Raw genomic sequence first — 21,844 nt, forward strand, 5'->3', positions numbered from 1 at the left:
AGTGAACCATTCACAGTGGGATCAGGTGTTCAACAGGGTTGTGTTATTGCCCCAACTCTGTTCATTATTTTCATTTGGGAAACACTTGCCTGCAAGCGCTCCAGTTGGAGAACAGCCTTTGCCAAAGGTGTCCTGGGCTCTGAAGACACTCGAACTCAGGGCGAAAGGGAGAAAAGCGCTAGGAGGAAGGCATGCTTGGCAAACCCTCACCGTGATCAACTCCTGCTGGAAATCAATGTCCCCACTGTGGAAGGACGTGTGGATCCAGAATTGGCCTCCACAGTCACTTACGAACTCATTGTTAAAACTGTGTTTATGGAAGACAATCTTACTTGGCTACAAGGGCTCTCCAAAGAAGAAGCACAAAAGTATGCCACCTTGGAGCAATGGTGGGATGATGAAGATGATTTGGGAAAGCTGTTAGCTTAAGTATTCTGCCCAAACCATGGTTTGCTGTTTTGTGCAAGCTATTACACATCCTTTCCCCCCCATCTCTTTCCCTGTTGTTTTGGTTCTTGCCACACGAGGGAGAGCTGCTCCCACAAACCAAAGTAACCAAACAATTAAACCCCTGTGTGTTGCAAACAAATACAGTGGTACCTCGGGTTACATACGCTTCAGGTTCATACGCTTCAGGTTACAGACTCCGCTAACCCAGAAATTGTGCTTCAGGTTAAGAACTTTGCTTCAGGATGAGAACAGAAATTGTGCTCTGGCGGTGCAGCAGCAGCAGCAGGCCCCATTAGCTAAAGTGGTGCTTCAGGTTAAGAACAGTTTCAGGTTAAGTACGGACCTCCGGAACGAATTAAGTACTTAACCTGAGGTACCACTGTATCGGTACTATCCAAAGGCAACACAATGACCAAGTCCAACAATGCGATGTCAATATAAACTTTATATAATCTATACAGAACATTGAACAATATGAAATATGCACTCTCTGCAAAACCAAATAAACAGAAATCTTCTAAATCTCTGAAAGTCACAAAACATGCACTCTTGATGGATTCTCTTGAAAACAGAGAACCAAATAAACATACCGTAAGTCTTATAGGTCTCTGAAAGATTATATAAAGAGTTTATATTGACATCGCATTGTTGTACTTGGGCATCGCGTTGCCTTTGGATATTACTCACAAACCAAAGGCCAGGAAAGTATATTTCTGAAGGACAAAATGAGATCATATTTAAGGAGCACTGGATTGGTAAAGTGTTGAACATTACGGATTCAACTTTCTGCTGATGCCAGTGCGCCACTGCAAACTTAGGCATCTCTTCAACAGGCAGGCATCCATCAGGTGAAACCATTGCTGCCTCTTCATATCCATGGCAGGACTATTTGCACCTTTGGGATGGCTTCTCGTCACATGATCCCTTCCCGGTGTTGTTTTTTTAAAAATAAAGGGGGAGACCATCATAAAAAATGTGTTGACATGTCAGTTGGATGCAGAAAGAATGAGGTGCTCGAATAGCCATTCTGCCACATACCTCAGTGCTGTGGTTTAGCTTGTTGCTCCCATTTTACATAGAGGAAACTGAGGCTGAGAAGGGGGGGGGGGAAACCTGGCTGCAGTTCCTGGAAAAGGTATCTTTCAGGGTGTTACTCAGGTGTTCTTGGGTACAATCCGGGCTACCTTCCCAGGCTGATGAGCCCCCCAACACTAATAATAATAATAATAATAATAATAATAATAATAATAATAATAATAATAATAATAATAAATTTTATTTATATCCCGCCCTCTCCAGCCGAAGCCGGGCTCAGGGCGGCTAACAACAATCAAATAATCAAACAATCAAATAATCCAACATTCTAAAAACATTTCATTATAAAAATTAATTAAAATCAAATTAATGGCAACCGTTAAGCAAAATTCTGTGCAGGTTGCCAGAGGAGGGAGTCAGGCTGCGCCCTGACCAAAGGCCTGGTGGAACAGCTCTGTCTTGCAGGCCCTGCGGAAAGATGTCAAGTCCCGCAGGGCCCTGGTCTCTTGGGGCAGAGCGTTCCACCAGATTGGAGCCGCTGCTGAGAAAGCCCTGGCTCTAGTTGAGGCCAGCCTAACCTCTCTGTGGCCTGGGACCTTCAGGATGTTTTTATTTGCAGACCGTAGGTTCCTCTGTGGGACATACCAGGAGAGGCGGTCCTGTAGGTACGAGGGTCCTAGGCCGTATAGGGCTTTGAAGGTTAAAACACCCTTTAAAGGTCTAACACCCCATAGACCATAATTTCAGAAACCAAATTTGCTGGCATGCAATGGAATCTCACCCCAAAATAGTAACAGCCTGGAAAGCCCCCCTTTGTTCTTTATTACTATTTCAAGCCTGCCGGAGTGCAGCAATTCCGTTCATGCGTCCTGCTAGCTTGGCTGTTAACTCTTTGACTCATAATATTTATGTTCCTTGGGTGTTGGTAGCGGGATTAGTCTCCATGGGAAACATCTGCAACACAGCGCCAGCTGCCAGTCGTAGATCTCTCATGGGTTTTTAAATGTTTGGCTTGGGAGAGGTAGAACCGCAGATAGATGGGAAATGAAAACAGAATCCTAGATCAGGTGGACTATCTCTTTGGTTCACATTTGGCCCTGGAAAATATTAACCACTCTCAATTTTACCCGTGGACTGCCATCTGTCCAGATTTTAATTTGTTCTGAACTAGTTTTAAGATGTATTTTAATTAATTGATTGCCTGTTTTTATGTTTTTATGCTCTTTGTATACTGTGTTAGTTTTATGATCTTAGCCGCCCTGAGCCTGGCTCTGGCCGGGGAGAGTGGGGTATATAAATAAAATATTATTATTATTATTACTACTACTACTACTACTACTACTATTATTATTATTATTATTATTATTATTATTATTATTATTATTCACCTCTCTGAATGTGACGTCCTGCCTTTAAAGGCTCCCTGGCATTTGCCCGGCTACTCTTCTCTTGAGGGTTGAAGGAGAAAGTTTGCATTTTAAAGGCGAACCTGCCAAATCAACGCTTTCCCAAACGAAATGTGAACAGGCAGACAGCTGTCCTGTGAAATTTGCATTTTTCAGAAATGCAGTTCCCCACACAAGTGATGTTTTAAAAAATGCATATGCTAAAGTGCGCAGTAAAGGTAAAGGACCTTTACCTTATAGAACCAGTGCCAGTAAAGGTAAAGGACTCCTGACAGTTAAGTCCAGTTGCAGACGACTCTGGGGTTGCGGCGCTCATCTCACTTTATTTAATAAGAGAAAACTACCTGAAAATGCACCCTAGGTGGTATTTAACACCGGAGAAATTGGCTAAAATGAATAAATTGCTTAGTAATAAGTGTTGGAGATGCACAAAGCAGATTGGAACCTTCTACCATATGTGGTGGAAATGTCCAGAGATCAGAAAGTTCTGGGACATGATCCATGAAGAAATAAAAAAGTTACTAAGAACTTCACATAGCAAAAGACCAGAAACATACCTTTTGGGAATATTGAATAGTGATATTTCTAGAGAAAATACTAAATTCTTTCTGTACGCGACATCTGCAGCGAGAATCCTGGTGGCTAAGTACTGGAAGGGTAACCAGGTACCGGCCAAAGAGGAATGGTTATGTAAATTATGTGAATATTTGGAACTGGCCAAATTGATGGATATAATAAGATTAAAGCCAATGAATACAGCCCAGAAGGAATGGAAATGGTTGAATGGTTATTTAGAAAGATGAGGTTCTAATGTAAAAATTTGACTGTGTCTAGAATGACCTCGTGAATGGAAAAGGGGAAACTATATATATATATATATATATATATATATATATATATATATATACATACACACACACACACACACACACACACACACACATCTATACAGTGGTACCTTGGGTTACATACGCTTCAGGTTACAGACTCCGCTAACCCAGCAATATTACCTCGTGTTAAGAACTTTGCTTCAGGATGAGAACAGAAATCGTGCTCTGGCGGCGTGGCGGCAGCAGGAGGCCCCATTAGCTAAAGTGGTGCTTCAGGTTAAGAACAGTTTCAGGTTAAGAACAGACCTCCGGAACGAATTAAGTACTTAACCCGAGGTACCACTATATATTAAGATGAAAATAATACTGAAATACAGATAAAATATGAAATGTGAAAGGAAGTGTTGTGAGAGTGATGGAAGTCTATTACTATTATTTTGTAAAACAGTGTTTATTGTATTGGAGTATACTTTTCTTTATTCTTTTACTGTCTACTTTTTTCACTTTTTTGCTTTCTTTTTTCTTTGTCTTTATATTATTCTTTATGTATGGCTTGGTATTGATGTACAGTGGTACCTCAGGTTACATACGCTTCAGGTTACATACACTTCAGCTTACACACTCCGCTAACCCAGAAATAGTGCTTCAGGTTAAGGACTTTGCTTCAGGATAAGAACAGAAATCGTGCTCTGGTGGCGCGGTGGCAGCGGGAGGCCCCATTAGCTAAAGTGGTGCTTCAGGTTAAGAACAGTTTCAGGTTAAGAACGGACCTCCAGAATGAATTAAGTACTTAACCCAAGGTACCACTGTATTTGCAATAAAAATTCTAAATAATAATAATAATAATTGCTTGCATAATAAGGCACCTTGGCCAGGACGCAAAGGACTGTGAGATTTGGCCCAAAGATCGCAAGGAACTTGTTCGTCTTGCATCTACCTTTCCCCACGTGAGATGGCGTAAGCTCATAGATGAAAATACACTGGCATGCAGATGAAAATATACTGTTAGCTCGGAGACCGAGCGTCATCAGCAACCGCAGGCACGTTCTTCTTCCTTCCCATTCCTACAGGCTCTTTCTTGCTGCGTGATGATGCATCTGTTTGGTGTGGAACACCCTGCCTTGATTTAAGAGCCGAGAGGGTGTTGCTGCTTCTAGTTAAAAATATACTAGACGGTGTAATTGCCATGCAATATGCTTTCAGCAGTTCATAATATGTCACGGGTGGCTGCGGTGCGTGAAGTGTCAGGCTGTGGCGTGCATTTATCTAGCAGCGTGCTGGCGGTGAGATGCTGCCATTCCTCACTCAGATATAGAACCAGGCCCGGATTTACGTATAAGCTAAACAAGCTATAGCGTAGGGCCCCACTCTCTTGGGGGCCCCAAAAAAAATCAAAGGAGAAAACAACTGGACGTACATTTCCAAAATGTAAGATAAAAAACATTTTGTTGTGTGCAAAGTCTTTAGATAGCTATTAGTTCCATAAATGACCGTATAGCATATATTCAACATCAAAAACAGGGACAGTTTGTTGTGGACAAAGGACAGCTGGACATATCAAGGGCCCCATTACCTTCAGTAGCTGAGGGCCTCATCGAACCTCAATCCGGCCCTGTATAGAACTTCCAGAGAAAGTGGGCAGGGAGCCGAATCCCGAGGAACAGCGATGCTAGCAGAAGCCTAACTCTTAACTGTTTTGTTTTAAAGCAGGCATAGGCAAATGCGGCCCTCCAAACGCGGCCCTGTGCCCTCTGCCTGCTCCTCAGAGCTGGTGCGTCACGCAGGGCTGGGCCTTGGCGTTGCCAGCCTCTCCTCCTCGTCCGCTCCCCAGCAGCTGCTATGAGCTGCCCAAGGGAGGAGGCCGCCAGCAGTAGCCATGGAGAGGAAATGGGATGCTCCCTCGGAGCCAATGGCATAGCTTGCAGGGCTGGGAGCCGTAGCCACCGGTGCATTTTTTTTTAGGGGGCGCAACCAGGCACCCCACGACAGGCTCCCTCATCGGGGGAAGCCATGTCTGGCCTTTAGTGCATGCTCTGGTTATCTCCCGCTTGGACTACTGCAATGCGCTCTGCGTGGGGCTACCTTTGAAGGCGACCCGGAAACTACAACTTCCATGGATATGATAGCCATGTTCAAAGATATAAAAGGAAGTCACATAGAGGAGGGAGAAAGGTTGTTTTCTGCTGCTCCAGAGAAGCGGACACGGAGCAATGGATCCAAACTACAAGAAAGAAGATTCCACCTAAACCTTAGGAAGAACTTCCTGACAGTAAGAGCTGTTCGACAGTGGAATTTGCTGCCAAGGAGTGTGGTGGAGTCTCCTACTTTGGAGGTCTTTAAGCAGAGGCTTGACAACCATATGTCAGGAGTGCTCTGATGGTGTTTCCTGCTTGGCAGGGGGTTGGACTCAATGGCCCTTGTGGTCTCTTCCAACTCTATGATTCTATGATTCTATGAACTAATCCAGAATGCGGCAGCTAGATGGGTGACTGGGAGCGGCCGCCGAGACCATATAACACCAGTCTTGAAAGACCTACACTGGCTCCCAGTACGTTTCTGAGCACAATTCAAAGTGTTGGTGCTGACCTTGAAAGCCCTAAACAGCCTCTGCCCAGTAAACCTGAAGGAGCGTCTCCACCCCCATTGTTCTGCCTGGACACCGAGATTCAGCTCCAAGGGCCTTCTGGCGGTTCCCTCCCTGCGAGAAGTGAGATTACAGGGAACCAGGCAGAGGGCCTTCTCGGTAGTGGCGCCCACCCTGTGGAACGCGTTCCCATCAGATGTCAAAGAAATAAGCAGCTATCTTATCTTTAAAAGACATCTGACGCTTTTAATATTTGATTAATTATAGTGTTTTTAATATTTTGCTGGAAGCTGCCCAAAGTGGCTGGGAAAACCCAGCCAGATGGGCAGGGTATGAATGAATGAATGAATGAATGAATGAATGAATGAATGAACAAACAAACAAATAAATAAATAAATATTATTTATACCCCACCCATCTTGCTGGGCTTTCCCAGCCACTCTTGGTGGCTTCCAACAAAATATTAAAATACAGTAATGCATCAAACATTAAAAGCTTCCCTAAACAGGGCTGCCTTCAGATGACTTCTAAAAGTCTGGTAGTTGTTGTTGTTGTGTGTGTGTGTGTGGCTTTATTGGGGGGGGTATTTCTTAAGGCTGTCCAACGATGAACAATGCGTTCCTTGAAGAAGTGATTCAAACCCCCAAGAAACACCCAGAGAAAAGGAAGGCTTTAATTCTGTCTCCAATAAATACTCCCAATGGAAGCCGTGTTTTCTTCCTCCTCCCTGCGATTTTCAATAGGGTTGAATTGCATCCTTTCCCCTGCCAGGAGGCATCGTGCTTTGCAATGTACAATGCTTTGGCACGGCTTCTGCGTGGGATGAATGGGCTCCCTGAACTCCCAGAACAAAAGCCTGGGTTTTCCCCTTATCTGAGTCAGCCAGCACGGAAGACTCATTTGTAGGAACAACTGTGGCTTCCTTCAGATCACACAGCACAGAGACACTCCTACTGCCATCTAACATCCCCTTGTGCTCATTCTGTGGTTATCCAGTTCAGGATAGAGTGCAAAGCATACTGAAAATGTGCAGAGCTGCATAGATTGGCATTTTGAGCCTAATGCAAGTTACGATTGCTGCATGTCTCGCTTGAGAATCTCATCAGCCTTTTCTTCTTCCCTTTGATAGTTTTTGAAATATACTCAGAGTCGCAAAGTGATTTCATGCTCTTTATTCAGCTCATAGTGGTGAGGAGGAATGAATGGAAGTCCCCTCACAGTATCTGCTTTATATACATTATTTACACAATGGGCTGCACATGATTGGCTAATTCCGGAATTCTACTGTAAGCCAATCAGGTTGTGGATTCACTTCTATCTGGAGCAGGATTGGGTGGTTCCTGCGAACCAATCATACTGCTGCATTGTTCTAGGACCAATCAGACTGCTGCATTCTGAATCCTATTGTTCTAGGACCAAGCAGACTGCTGCATTTTGGATCCTATTGTTCTAGGACCAATCAGACTGCTGCAGTTTGGATCCTATTCAACTCAGTACATAACAGTTTTCTTTTACCATTAATACATTGAAGAGATCAAAAAGAAACCTCATTTGTCAAAAAAGATACCATTAGAATAGATTAAAATCACACAGGACTGAATGTTGTCATTAAACTAATCATTCCAAAGAGCACCCATTTTTCTATTAACTTATTACATGATATATATTTTTGTAGTATTTTAACTTAATCAGTGTTACAATGGACCAGACCTTTTTTTTATCCATTCATATTCTGTATGCCTTCCCCCAAGTCTTAGCAGTCGTTATTCTTGAAGCTTTCAGAAGATTAATTACTATTTCTAAATCGTTTTCCAAAACAATATCTAAGCAGGAAGGCTTTAGGTTCCAAAGGTATATGACATCCCATCATTCTGCACTGTTTTCCAAAAGATTTGGAGCTGCAGACAAGAGATACGTATAAAATCAGCTTTAACTGAACCACGTCTCCAGCAATTGTCAAGTCTAAGCCTATATTAGCTTTGATCATTTTCAAATGCAATTTCTTTTGTCTTCCATTGATGGAGAACACTAGAAGAAACACAAGGAAGATATTTCACCACAGCGCTATCAGGAACTCGACTCCTGCCCTTCTACATGAGCGGAGCAAACCGAGGTTAAAATGCATCATTTTGCTCCCATCAGAAGAACCCTAGAATTCTAGAATAATAGAATTGCAGAGTTGGAAGGGACCCCGAGGGTGTGATGCGGCAGCTAAAAAAGCCAATGCAGTTCTGGGCTGCATCCATAGGAGTATAGCATCTAGATCAAGGGAAGTAATAGTGCCACAGTATTCTGCTCTGGTCAGACCTCACCTGGAGTACTGTGTCCAGTTCTGGGCACCACAATTCAAGAAGGACACTGACAAATTGGAACGTGTCCAGAGGAGGGCAACCAAAATGGTCAAAGGCCTGGAAACAATGCCTTATGAGGAATGGCTAAGGGAGCTGGGCAAGTTTAGCCTGGAGAAGAGGAGGTTAAGGGGTGATATGATAGCCATGTTCAAATATATAAAAGGATGTCACATAGAGGAGGGAGAAAGGTTGTTTTCTGCTGCTCCAGAGAAGCGGACACGGAGCAATGGATCCAAACTACAAGAAAGAAGATTCCACCTAAACATTCGGAAGAACTTCCTGACAGTAAGAGCTGTTCGACAGTGGAATTTGCTGCCAAGGAGTGTGGTGGAGTCTCCTACTTTGGAGGTCTTTAAGCAGAAGCTTGACAACCATATGTCAGGAGTGCTCTGATGGTGTTTCCTGCTTGGCAGGGGGTTGGACTCGATGGCCCTTGTGGTCTCTTCCAAATCTATGATTCTATGATTCTAGTCCAACCCCCTGCAATGCAGGAATCTCAACCAAAGCATCCAGGACAGATGACCATCCAACCTCTTCTTAAAAACCTCCAAGGAAGGAGAGTCTACAACCTCCAGAGAGAGACGATTCCACTGTCAAGCAGCTCTTACTTTCAGGAAGTTTCCCCTGATGTTTGGCCAGAATCTCCTTTCTTGTAACTTGAGGCCATGGGTTTGAGTCCTGCCTTCCAGAACAGGAGAAAACAAGCTGCTCAATCTTCCATGGGACAGCCCTTGAAATATTTGAAGATGGCAATAATAATAATAATAATAATAATAATAATAATCTATTTATACCCCGACTGGGGGGGATTCCAACAAAATATTAAAGTACAGTAATGCATTAAACCTTAAAAGCTTCCCTAAACAGGGCTGCCTTCAGATGTCTTCTAAAAGTCTGGTAGTTGTTGTTCTCTTTGACATCTGGTGGGAGGGCGTTCCACAGGGTGGGTGCCACTACCGAGAAGGCCCTCTGCCTGGTTCCCTGTAACTTTGCTTCTTGAGTTAGGGAACCGCCAGAAGGCCCTCGGAGCTGGACCTCAGTGTCCGGGCAGAACGATGGGGGTGGAGACGCTCCTTCAGGTCTACTGGCCCAGGGCCCTTTAGGGCTTTCAAGGTCAGCACCAACACTTTGAATTGTGCTCGGAAACGTACTGAGAGCCAATGTAGGACTTTCAAGACCAGTGTTATGTGGTCTTGGCGGCTGCTCCCAGTCACCAGTCTAGCTGCCACATTCTGGATTAGTTGTAGTTTCCGGGTTACTTTCAAAGGTAGCCCCACATAGAGCGCATTGCAGTAGTCCAAGCGGGAGATAACCAGAGCATGCACCACTCTGGCGAGACAGTCTGCGGGCAGGGAGGGTCTCATGCTGCGTACCAGATGGAGCTGGTAGACAGCTGCCCTGGACAAAGAATTGACCAGTGCCTCCATGGACAGCTGTGAGTCCAAAATGACTCCCAGGCTGCACACCTGGTCCTTCAGGGGCACGGTTACCCCATTCAGGACCAGGGAATCCTCCACACCAGCCCGCCTCCTGTCCCCCCAAAACAGTACTTCTGTCTTGTCAGGATTCAACCTCAATCTGTTAACTATCATATCTCCTGTCAGTCTCTCCAGGGTAAACATGCCCAGATCCTTCAACTGTTCCTCATAAGGCTTGGTTTCCAGACCCTTGATCATCTGGGTTGCCTCCTCTGCGCATGTTCCAGCTTGTCAATATCCTTCTGAAAGTGTGTTGTCCAGAACTGGACACAGGACTCCTGGTGTGGTCTGACCAAACCAGAATAGAGTGGTACTATATCTTCCCTTGGGACGCGGGTGGTGCTGTGGGTTAAACCACAGAGCCTAGGACTTGCTGATCAGAAGGTTGGCGGTTCGAATCCCCGCAATGGGGTGAGCTCCCGTTGCTTGGTCCCAGCTCCTGCCCACCTAGCAGTTCGAAAGCACGTCAAAGTGCAAGTAGATAAATAGGCACTGCTCCAGCAGGAAGATAAACGACATTTCTGTGCACTGCTCTGATTCACCAGAAGCGGCTTAGTCATGCTGGCCGCATGACTAGGAAGCTGTACGCCGGCTTCCTCGGCCAATAGAGCGAGATGAGCGCCACAACGCCAGAGTCGGTCACGACTGGACCTAATGGTCAGGGTCCCTTTACCTTTACCTTTATACCTTCCCTTGATCTGGACACTATACTCCTGTTGATGCAGCCTAGAATAGCATTAAGTTTTTTTGCTGCTGCATCACACTGTTGACTCATATTAAGCTTGTGATCTACCAAGACCCCGAGATCCTTTTCACATGTACTGTATGTGAGCTAGAGACGTCCCTGCCTGATGTTTAGCATTATAAAAATCTCTGGCCAGGCAACAACAGCCTGGACATCCAAATCTTTCCTTCACCACAGAGAAATCTGCCCCAACAAGTTCCCTGTTACTTATTAATCCACTGAGAAACATAGGTGGCATATTCGGTCTGCAAATGGCATTGCGGGCGCCAGTGACCTGCCGTGGTTAACAAGCGCAGAAGGATTCCTGCCTTGTGTAATATGTATATTGCTCCATCCATGTTTAGTGGCACATCACTTACCGTATTTTTCGCCCTAAAGGACACACTTTTCCCCCTCCAAAAATGAAGGGGAAATGTGTGTGCGTCCTATGGGGCGAATGCAGGCTTTCGCTGAAGCCTGGAGAGCGAGAGGGGTCGGTGCGCACCGACCCCTCTCGCTCTCCAGGCTTCAGGAAGCTATCCGCAAGCCTCGCGTGCCCGGCGGGAGGTCCCGCCGGGCGCGCAAGGCTTGGGGCGGCAGCCTGCAGCCCGAAGCACGGGGCGCGCTGCGGAGCACGCCCTGTGCTTTGGGCAGATGTCCGCAAACCTCGCACGTCCAGCAGGAGGTCCCGCCAGGCTTGCAAGTCTTGCAGGCAGCAGCCTGTTCTGGGGGCTGGGGTGGGGGGAAGCTTGGGCTTCCCCCACGCCAGCCCCGCACCTGGGGGGGAATAAATTTTTTTCTTTATTTCCCCCCCCCCAAAAAAATCTAGGTGCGTCCTATGGGGCGGTGCGTCCTATGGGGCCAAAAATACGGTAAAAGTTAGAGCAGTGGTTTCCAAAGTCTTTTCAGGCTACTGCCCTCTTGGTTCCATAAACTCGTCCCCAGTGCTGTCCACCCTAAGGTAAAGGTAAAGGGACCCCTGACCATTAGGTTCAGTCGTGACCGACTCTGGGGTTGCGATGCTCATCTCGCTTTATTGGCTGCAGACAGCCTTTCCGGATCATGTGGCCAGCATGGCTAAACCGCTTCGTCTGTGACTGCGACCCTGGTGCAAACTCCTATCTCAGACATGGCCTGAAAAGAATACAGTGGTGCCTCGCAAGACGAAAATAATCCGTTCCGCGAGTCTCTTCGTCTAGCGGTTTTTTCGTCTTGCGAAGCAACCCTATTAGTGGATTAGCGCTATTAGCGATTTAGCGGCTATTAAAGGCTTAGCGGCTTAGCGGCTAAAAGGCTATTAGCGGCTTAGCAGCTTAGAAAAGGGGGGGGGCGAAAAAAATCGCAAGACTTGCAAGACGTTTTCGTCTTGTGAAGCAAGCCCATAGGGAAATTCGTCTTGTGAAGCGCATCGAAAAACGGAAAACCCTTTCGTCTAGCGGGTTTTCCGTCTTGCGAGGCATTCGTCTTGCGGGGTACCACTGTAATTAACATGATGATTCCAGTAGTTGCAGAGAAGTTCGGCATGCTCATCCTAATGTTTACCAGTTTACACAAGCTACATTTCGCCAGACCTCTGTGGGAAATAAACTAGGGTCAGAATTTCTTGTGATAATCACCAACCGTTTATTAATCGCCTTCTACACAATTGTCTCAAAGCGATGTACAAAAAAAAGCAACCAATAACACGAAAAACAGCAGGAAAACTGATATTTCGAAGGACTTTATGGAAAGAATCTGGAAGAACAGCACCTATGTGCTGCCCATGCAGTTGAAGATCTCTATCATTATTTACTATACCGTCCCTGAACCACGGGCAAAGTTTATTCTGCAGTTGTTAAATAAGAAACCTGATATTGATGATTGAGCAAACATTCTGTATTTGTTGTCTGATTCTGACAAACGTGTGACAGATGACATTACAAGATTTGCAGCCATAGCCCAAGAGCGAAGGATAAATCTTACTGACACGAATGTGCCAAATTGCCTTGATTTAATTGGATCGTTTGATTTTCAAATTTATCTGGATGCTTTTAAATGTATTAGTTCTCCTAACCGTTTGCATTTTAATATATGGTTGGTTTTATTCTTTTTTAACCTTTTTGTTAATAATAATAATAATAATAATAATAATAATAATAATAATAATGTGAAGACATTTTGGTCAATGCTGTTTTTCAATATTCCACCAGTATATGTTGTTATTTTTCTGTGGCTTGTCAGGAGTGCGTGCAGGAGCCGGGCCCTGTGACCAGCAGGGCTTCGCAGGATCGGGGCCTTCCTAAGTTTGTTCTGGAGAGGCAAGGTGCAGCCGCACAGGTGAGGCCGCTTGGTAACTCACTGCCCCTGGTGGCAAGAGCCAGGAGGGGATATAAGGTCAGCATTTCCCTTCGGCTCTTTGCCACAGCAACACGCTTCCTGCCTTGGGCTTCTTGCTTCCTGATCCTTGGACCTTGACTTTGTGACTCCCTGCTTCCTGACCTTCGGACCCCTGGCTTCTGGACTCACGTTCCTGCTCCCACCCCGCCATCTTGCCCCCAGTCCCGACTACCTCAACTGGGACTTCAATCTCCCGTAGACCGGACCGTGACATGGCTGATATAATAATAATAATTTATTATTTATACCCCGCCCATCTGGCTGGGCCTCCCCGGCCACTCTGGGCAGCTTCCAACAAAACACTAAAATACAATAACCTATTAAACATTAAAAGCTTCCCTAAACAGGGCTGCCTTCAGATGTCTTCTAAAAGTCTGGTAGTTGTTCTTCTCTTTGACATCTGGTGGGAGGGCGTTCCACAGGGCGGGTGCCACCACCAAGAAGGCCCTCTGCCTGGTTCTCTGTAACTTGGCTTCTCGCAGTGAGGGAACCACCAGAAGGCCCTTGGAGCTGGACCTCAGTGTCCAGGCCGAACGATGGAGGTGGAGACGCTCCTTCAGGTATACTGGACCGAGGCCATTTAGGGCTTTCAAGGTCAGCACCAACACTTTGATATAACCATGAAGGTCAAAACACCAACAATATAAAATAGACACTCATGGAAAAGACTGATTCACCCTGCTCTGAGTTACTACGGAGCAGATTCTGGGATCCTTACAACAAACAGAACAAACACATTGTGGGTGGGGGTGTAAACCTATTGCGTAACTATGGCAATGCAAAACTTCCTGTGCTGATACTAAACACATTGCCCAAGAACCGGAGTTATTCCACTTTGAAGATCCATTTTTCCGCATTCAAACAGCTGTTGCAATGAAATCTGAGCAGCACCTGGAAATATTCCCCCCCCCCGCCCGCCCGCCTCCGGAAGCATATTTCACATAGTTAATTGTGCGTGAAGCATCAGAACACCAGAACTGCCCTAGATGTGTTGCATTCCTGTTTGTAACCTTTTGCGGCCTAGCTGTTTCCGGCGTGTCAACCCCAAATCTTCCTTACTTGGTTTGGGTCCAATCCAGGAACAACCCCCTCTCTCCTTTCTCCACCTGCTGAAAGAGGGAGTCGTTTTGCAAGGCATGTCAGGAGTTTGTTACAGGAACCATGGCTAGCCGAGTTTCTTTTCCAGCATATCTCAGAGTAGCTGGAAGGCTCCCATTACTGCTCATACATATTGTTTTAAGAATTTTTAGGTCTTAGATATATACAGTGGTGCCTCGCAAGACGAAATTAATTCGTTCCGCAATTCTCTTCGTCTTGCGGTTTTTTCGTCTTGCGATGCACGGTTTCCCATAGGAATGCATTGAAAATCAATTAATGCGTTCCTAGGGAAACCACCTTCAGGCCAGGTCCGGGGACAGTCTGTCCCCGGACCTCTTCTGAAGGCTGGGGGGGGGGGACAAGGGCTTTTCTTCCCACCCCCAGCATTTTAAAAAACCCTGGGACAGCGGAGGACTTCTCCGCTGTGCGGGGCTATCTTAAAATGCTGGCGGGCGGCATTTTAAAATCGCTCCGGACAGCGGAGGACTTCTCCGCTGTCCGGGGCGATTTAAAAGCCCCTGGGAAGGCAGGCAGGGGGGACAAAGACTTTCGCCCCCTGCCTGCCTTCAGAAGGTGTTCCCGCCCCCCGCCCCACTTCGGAGCAGCGTTCCGAAGCGGGGCGGCTGGGGCAGGTGTCCCCGCCCCCCCCGCCCCACTTCGGAAGAGCTTTCCGAAGTGGGGCGGCGGGGCCAGGTGTCCCCGCCCCCCGCCCCACTTCGGAAGAGCTTTCCGAAGTGGGGCGGCGGGGCCAGGTGTTCCCGCCCCCCCGCCCCACTTCGGAAGAGCTTTCCGAAGTGGAGCGGCGGGGCCAGGTGTCCCCGCCCCCCCGCCCCACTTCGGAAGAGCTTTCCGAAGTGGGGCGGCGGGGCCAGGTGTTCCCGCCCCCCCTCCCCACTTCGGAAGAGCTTTCCGAAGTGGGGCGGCGGGGCCAGGTGTTCCCGCCCCCCCCACTTCGGAACAGCGTTTTAAAATGCTGGGGGTGGGGAGCGAAGCGCTGCCGACCCCCAGCATTTTAAAATCTCCCCGTGTCCCGGGGAGGTTTTAAAATGCTGGGGGTCGGCAGCGCTTCGCTCCTGACCCCCAGCATTTTAAAATCTTCCCAGGACACGGGGAGATTTTAAAATGCTGGGGGTCTGTAGCGCTTCGCTCCCGACCCCCAGCATTTTAAAATCTTCCCAGGACACGGGGAGATTTTAAAATGCTGGGGGTCGGCAGCGAACGCTTCGCTCCCGCCCGCCAGCATTTTAAGATCGCCCGGGGCAGGCGGGGGGAGGCAGGCGGGGGGAGCAAAGACTTTTGCCCCCCGCCGGCCTTCAGAAGAGGTCCTCTTCTGAAGGCCGGCTGTGGGCGAAAGTCTTTGCTCCTGACCGCCAGCATTTCCCTATGGGCTTTCGTCTTGCGATGCAAGCCCATAGGGAAATTCGTCTTGCGAAGCGCCTCCAAAACAGAAAACCCTTTCGTCTTGCGGGTTTTCCGTCTTGCGAGGCATTCGTCTTGCGGGGTACCACTGTAGTAAGGTAAAGGTAAAGGGGACCCCTGACCATTAGGTCCAGTCGTGGCCGAGTCTGGGGTTGTGGCGCTCATCTCACTTTATTGGCCGAGGGAGCCGGCGTACAGCTTCCGGGTCATGTGGCCAGCATGACTAAGCCGCTTCTGGCGAACCAGAGCAGCGCACAGAAACGCCGTTTACCTTCCCGCCAGAGCGGTACCTATTTATCTACTTGCACTTTGACGTGCTTTTGAACTGCTAGGTTGGCAGGAGCAGGGATTGAGCAATGGGAGCTCACCCCGTCGCGGGGATTCAAACCGCCGACCTTCTGATCGGCAAGTCTTAGGCAAGTCCACAGCACCACCTGCGTCCCGCTTGATATATAGTAAATGTTCATAAATGTACCAAGCAAACATGTACATAAATATTTAAACCACATGTCTGAAGCAGCACAGGAAGACAGTCCTGAAACCATTTTGACTCCCAAACTGAGCAAATGTTTCTCTGTAAGGAGGGAGGAGGTGAAAAAACCTTCCTTGTCACAGGAATTGGGTAATCACCATCTCAAAGGAATGGCCAGACTACCAGGAAAGGCAATCCGATAAGGCATTATCAGATAACCTGGCAAGGTACCACTGTATTGCAATTAACTTCGTGGCTAAATATACAAACAACCATACGCCACTGATAATTGCAGACCTCTTTTTTTTGAATTAGGAATGCAGATCCTCCTTTTGTGACCATGTACCCCCTGCCTCGCTGTCCCCACCTTGAGTAAACCTGACTTGATAGGTCCATGAGAGACTTAGTGGGACAACTCCCAGGACTGGAATGTAGCAGCTGAAGGACAGAACCTCTTCGGAAAAAGAAAAGGGGGTGGGGAGTGCTGCTTGTATTTACCTACAGTAGTAAATACACCTGGTCTGGAGCATCCTCCCCCTGTGTGTGTGGGCAGCACCCTAGCAGACCCTATAAAAGGGCCAGTCACACAGCCATCATCCTTTTTTGCTCTTTGCCTTCTTTTTGCCCTTTTGGACTCTTCTGCTGGCTCTTAGCCAGCAGCTCATCCTTACAGAAGATGGAAGCCACAAGGTAGAAAGTCTGAGGCCTAACTCAGACTTCTCTTATCTACAAATGTACCTTGCTTTTGAATTATGGTGCTGGAGGAGACTCTTGAGAGTCCCCTGGACTGCAAGAAGATCAAACCTATCCATTCTGAAGGAAATCAGTCCTGAGTGCTCACTGGAAGGACAGATCCTGAAGCTGAGGCTCCAATACTTTGGCCACCTCATGAGAAGAGAAGACTCTCTGGAAAAGACCCTGATGTTGGGAAAGATGGAGGGCACAAGGAGAAGGGGACAACAGAGGACGAGATGGTTGGACAGTGTTCTCGAAGCTACCAGCATGAGTTTGACCAAACTACGGGAGGCAGTGGAAGACAGGAGGGCCTGGTATGCTCTGGCCTATGGGGTCACGAAGAGTCGGACACGACTAAACAACTAAACAACAACAACATAATTGAATCACAGCTTTCCCAAATGGAAATCGAACCTGCAACCTTGGCATCATTAGCACTACGCTCTTAACCAACTGAGCTATCCAGCCTCAGCCAAAATAGAACTCTCAATATCACATTTCCTTTATGAAACTCTGTCCTGCGACCGCATTTGCAATCCTGTGTAATGTTCTGGTCGCCACACCTCAGAAAGGATATTGTAGAGTCCAAAAAGTTTTAGAAAAGGGCAACCTAAATGATTGAGGGGAAGGGACCACTCCTCTCTGAAGAAAGGTTACAGCGTCTGGGACTTTTTACTTTCGAGAAAAGGCGAGGAACACCCGATAAGATAGAAGTTTATAAAATTATACATGGTATGGAGAAAATTAACCTAGACAGCATCTTAAAAAGCAGAGACATCACCTTGCCAACAAAGGTCCGTATAGTTAAAGCTCTGGTTTTCCCAGTAGTGATGTTTGGAAGTGAGAGCTGGACCATAAAGAAGGCTGATTGCCAAAGAATGGATGCTTTTGAATTATGGTGCTGGAGGAGACTCTTGAGAGTCCCATGGACTGCAAGAAGATCAAAGCGATCCATTCTGAAGGAAATCAGCCCTGAGTGCTCACTGGAAGGACAGATCCTGAAGCTGAGGCTCCAAGACTTTGGCCACCTCATGAGAAGAGAAGACTCCCTGGAAAAGACCCTGATGTTGGGAAAGATGGAGGGCACAAGGAGAAGGGGACGACAGAGGACGAGATGGCTGGACAGTGTTCTCGAAGCTACCAACATGAGTTTGACCAAACTGCGGGAGGCAGTGAAAGACAGGAGGGCCTGGTGTGCTCTGGTCCATGGGGTCACGAAGAGTCAGACACGACTAAACGACTAAACAATAACATGCAGAAAATGGGCAGAGAAAGCATTTTTTCTCTCCCACTCTCATAAAGCTAGAATTCCTGGAAATGCTATGAAGATTCAGGACAGATAAAAGAAAGGTCACGTAATTAAACTATGGAACTCCCTCCCACAGGTGTTACTGAAATCATCACCATTATCGCAATCCTTGCCAAGTCCCAGAAAGATTCCCAAGTTGCACATCAGGAAATTGCTTGAGTGCATCTCTGGAGGTGGCTAAATCATCCTTCCTTCTGCTAAGAGCAAAACAAGATCTTTATTTGGGCCAACCGGAAAACACCACGGTCGTGTGCCAACTTTCAAGCAGCCTGGAACTTTGTGATTTCAGCCATTTTATATATTTTGTTGCATGTAATTTTTATTAATTTTTCTGTTTTACAATTTAAAATACTCATTTTACATTTTAAATCGTGCTCCGGCGGCCCGGCGGCAGCAGGAGGCGGCCCCATTAGCTAAAGTGGTGCTTCAGAACAAACATTGACGTAATCCTCCCAGGGCCAGGGTGGGGAAGGCTCTGGGAATTACACACCCCAAAATTGCACTACAACTCCCTTCTTTCCTCTCTCCCCCTCCCCCCCCCCCTCTCTCTCTCTCTCTCTCTCTCTCTCACACACACACACACACACACACACACACACACACAGATTCTTTCTGCCTCAAAACCATTTGGGATTGGAAATAAATACAGTGGTACCTCGGGTTAAGTACTTAATTTGTTCTGGAGGTCCGTTCTTAACCTGAAACTGTTCTTAACCTGAAGCACCACTTTAGCTAATGGGGCCTCCTGCTGCTGCTGCGTTGCCGGAGCACAATTTCTGTTCTTATCCTGAAGCAAAGTTCTTAACGGAGTCTGTAACCTGAAGCGCCTGTAACCTGAAGCGCCTGTAACCTGAAGCGTCTGTAACCTGAGGTACCACTGTACATCTTAGCAAGCCTCCTCAGAGTTAAATACCATCCGTGAATCATTTTCATGTAGTTCTCCTTCAAAGAATAACATGGTGTAAACTTCAAGTCCCTTTCCCAGAGTTTTTCCCACAGAGTGATTTCCCCCGTTTTACAATCCTTGTATGGGTTTAAAAGTGAACCAGCTTGCACCACTTGTGCATTTAGTTGATTGTGGCTTTGGGGGGGGGGCAGACACATGTCGGACGACGGCCAAACGCCGGAGGGAACAAAACGAACGAGGATGTGAAAATGCGAAGCCATCCGGCACAATAGTGACCTCAACGCAGGGCATGGAACCATCAGGCCCTGCCAGTCAATGGGATGACGCAACAGCATTCTGCAGCCTCCTGGTGGATTTAATCCATGTGCAGAGGGCTCAGATTTCATCGCAGGGCCGGCGCCTGCCAGCAGCAGCAGAAGCCGCCAGCGGCACCCCTTGCTAAGCAGCACAACTTTCCTGTTTCCCCTGTGTTGCTGACAAGGCAGCGGCAGCCAGCCGGCAGAAAACATGGGAATGGCTCTCGCTTGGACCGCAGGGAAGGCCAGTTGCATTAGGAGCAAAATAGGCTGCAGACAGGCCATCTCACCCAGATACTCTGCTCTCTGACATTGGCTTTCTAGGTTCTCAAGCAGGGATCCCTGCAATCAGGAATGAGCAAACCGGTCAATCTCAGACCCTCCAAGTCTCCCCAATTTCCAGGGACAGTCCTGGATTTACAGAAGCTGTCCCGCTTTCTGATCTGATCCCAGAATGTCCCGCTTTTCCTTAGGATGTCCCGACTTTTAACAAAGAAATGTTGGAAGGTATGGTAAAGGTAAAGGGGACCCCTGACTGTTAGGTCCAGTCGGGGCCGACTCTGGGGTTGCGGCGCTCATCTCGCTTTACTGGCCGAGGTAACTGGCGTACAGCTTCCGGGTCACGTGGCCAGCATGACTAAGCCGCTTCTGGCAAACCAGAGCAGCACACGGAAATGCCGTTTACCTTCCCACTGGAGTGGTACCTATTTATCTACTTGCACTTTGACGTGCTTTTGAAGTGCTAGGTGGGCAGGAGCAGTGACAGAGCAATGGGAGCTCACCCCGTCACGGGGATTCGAACCGCCGACCTTCTGATCGGCAAGTCGTAGGCTCTGTAGTTTAACCCACAGCGCCAACCGCGTTCCTATTTTCACTGGAGAAATGTTGGAGGGTATGGTTATGCGACCCCCAAGTGAAGGAGATAAATAACGATGCAACCTTTAGAAGACATCTGAAGGCAGCCCTGTGTAGGGAGGTTTTTAAATATTTAATGTTTTATTATGTTTTTATGTATGTTGGAAGCCGTCTAGAATGCCTGGGACAACCCAGTCAGATGGGCAGGGTATAAATAATAAATTTGTTGTTGTTGTTGTTATGTTGGAGGGTATGCAGCCTCTCTCTCCATTTTTCGTCCTTCCAACCTCAAATTCAGTTCTGCATTTGCGAAAATGGCATTTAAAAACGTGTTTTATTTCTTTGTGGGGGGGAAATGTGCATCTTAGGCAAGATTGCATGTGAAAAGGTGTAGAGACAGTATGAGATTAAGAGTCTCATGCATGAGTCTTGAGGGGTTGCCAGGCTCAAAATGAGGGGGAACAGGAGGACAATTGATTGATTGATTGATTGATTGATTGATTGCCCTAGTAGAAGCTGACACATGGCTATGGATGTACAAATTTTGGTTTCTCCCAGGCTCTCATTTTGCCCAACGCGGGACTCGAACTCAAAACCCCAAGATTAAGTACCTGATAGATTCTATGATTCTATGATTTGCATGCATGCCTTACCCTGGCGCATATGCGTTTTTGCACACATTACTTGGCAGGAGAGCTGCCTTGCAAAAATCAGAGAAGTGAGGATACTGAAGGATTCCTGTGTTTCGACTCACCTCTTGTTTCGGGAAGTGCTTAGGTAGATTCACCTTTAAATGTGAAACGAATCAGATTTCTCCTCCACCGCTGCCTGCAACGTGATGCTTTTAACTGGGGAGGGAGGTTAGGCATCCAGCCAGGAGGCTTCTGCGTCCAGAGCGGTTGCCTCCCCAACATGGGAACATCTATTGTCGCAGGCCAGACTATTTACCCATCTAGTCCAACATTGCCTATGTTAAGTTGTGGGTGAACATATCAGACGACACAGCAATTCTTCAAACAGCTCTTGTTTATTCAGAGGCCAGGACAGAACTCAACTGAAGGGCTCAGCCAGCCTGCTTATATAGAGCTCCAGTACCACGTTACTGTAACAACTTTCTAAAACTATCCAATCACTGAACGTCACTTTCGATCCTTCATTTGCATAACTATCTACAGTATCCCCCTGCTGGCCCAGGGTGAGAACTTCAGTACATAACAGCCTACACTGTCAGGCAGCAACTCTCCAGGGTCACAAGCGTGATTTTTAAATTACTTCTTCCCACCTGAGCCAGGGGACGTCCTACTAAGACAGGTCAAAAACAATGCAAGGGAATCATCTCCCCACACCCACCTCTCAATTTGTGCTATCCGTGAATTTTGGAACAACATTTACAGCGAATTTAAAAAACTATTCAAATTTACATTTCTAAAAAAAAAAAAAAAAACCAGAAATTTTTCCATTAGGAATACTACCAATGGAAATAATAACATATACAAGACCATTGTTTATGTATGCAGTT

The 21,844-nt window shown here is 47.0% G+C and overlaps 1 long non-coding RNA gene across 1 annotated transcript in view; it reads left to right on the forward strand.

Moving 5' to 3' along the window:
* Positions 1-21,844, forward strand: part of LOC308588838 — a 407,342-nt gene that overhangs the window by 181,995 nt on the left and 203,503 nt on the right. The gene's annotated exons all lie outside the window — the stretch shown is intronic.

Source organism: Podarcis bocagei, assembly GCF_964188305.1.
Source record: "Podarcis bocagei genome assembly, chromosome: 6".
In the NCBI taxonomy this organism is placed as follows: Eukaryota; Metazoa; Chordata; class Lepidosauria; order Squamata; family Lacertidae; genus Podarcis; species Podarcis bocagei.